Consider the following 1,530-nt stretch of genomic DNA (forward strand, 5'->3'; position numbering starts at 1 on the left):
CACCTAAAATCTTTTGAGTAACAATTGTTCACCATTTAATAGCATCTCTCAAGATATCAAATGCACCGGAGGACAAAATAGCTGCCTTCCAATGATTTTCAATTTATCCAATTTTCCAGCAACTTGTCTGCCCACACAATGACAGATTACTTGCTTCACTCTCCATTCTCTGAACAGCTAAGCCAATTGTTTTCAATCTTTTTCCTTCACAGCTCTATCTCTGAAAAGTATTTCAGTCATTCCTGGAGGTATTTCTCTTTAGCTCAATGGCGATACATCTCTCCTATCATCTAAAGTAATCAATGGGGTGATAGACATATATTTCTTTTTACATTAGAGCAACTTCCATATTTTTTTCAATCTTAAAGTGTGTTCAATTACCACTATAGACCCGTTAATTTAGTTTAGAGTTTCAGAGAACATAAAATTCACTGCCATTGAGCCAATTAGGGACCCAGAAATCCCATGTCTACTTGATAAATAATTATTACATATTACTAACATAGGCAGTCAAAGTCTAAGGGCTCCTTAAAATAGCATAGCTGAAATGCTGAATACTTTGCACAAAAGTAAATGGAGCTACCCAGTTCACAAACAGCCCTGCTAAAGCAGTATCTCTGTTAGTTTGGTGGACTAGAGAAACAAATCCATAGAAACTCATATGTGTATAAGAAAGAGTTTTATATAAAGGGTAATTGGCCATTAAGATAGCATCTCAATCTAGTCCAATCCAAATCCATAAGTCTGATATTAGCCCATATGTCTGATAGTAATCTATAAAATCCTCTTCAGACTCACAAAACACATGCAATGACAGCAAATGAAGGATGGTCACAGGCCAGGGGGTAGAAAGTCTGGATCCAGTGGCATTGTAAGCATCAAAGCACTGACAGGGGTTTCTACATGGCTTCTCCAGCTTCAGAGGTATGGTTGCATCAGGGTAGGCCCATGTGGCTTCTCCAGCCCAGTGCACTAGTATAATGCCATGTGTCTTGTCAGCTGCAATGTCTCCCAAGGGAGTGAGCAGAGAGAGAGAGAGAGAGAGAGAAGTGTCTCCCGTCTCCAAGAAGGAAATACCAGAATTCCCAGAATCCTTAAGCCCACACAGAAGCCTCATTGGCTATGACCAGATTGACAGGCCAGGCTCCACCCCTTCATTCCTAATCCTCTCAAATTGACACCAGATTATGTAACTACCATAGTGTCTTAGTTACAAAATTTAATTGGGGATGACTCTGGCACAGTTTTCCACTCCATTAAAGAGAGGCACTCTCAGAAACCCACAGTCAATTCTACCCTGTTTTATAGGGTTGCTATGAGTCGGCATTGACTCCATGGCAGTAGGAAAAGAGAATGTTCCTCATTGAAGCAAGATGACAAAACCCATTGGCTCAAAAACGATTCCAACTTGTGCCAGGTGCACATATTACACAGTAAAACTGAGCTCCAAAGGATTTTCAATGGCTGAATTATTTAGGGTTTCCAGGTTTTAATCTGTATGGAAGGTGGCCTTGTGCTACAGTGGGTTAA

The sequence above is a fragment of the Echinops telfairi genome, unplaced genomic scaffold (assembly GCF_000313985.2).
Source record: "Echinops telfairi isolate 266 unplaced genomic scaffold, ASM31398v2 ScPeMD7_7469;HRSCAF=8507_1, whole genome shotgun sequence".
NCBI lineage: Eukaryota > Metazoa > Chordata > Mammalia > Afrosoricida > Tenrecidae > Echinops > Echinops telfairi.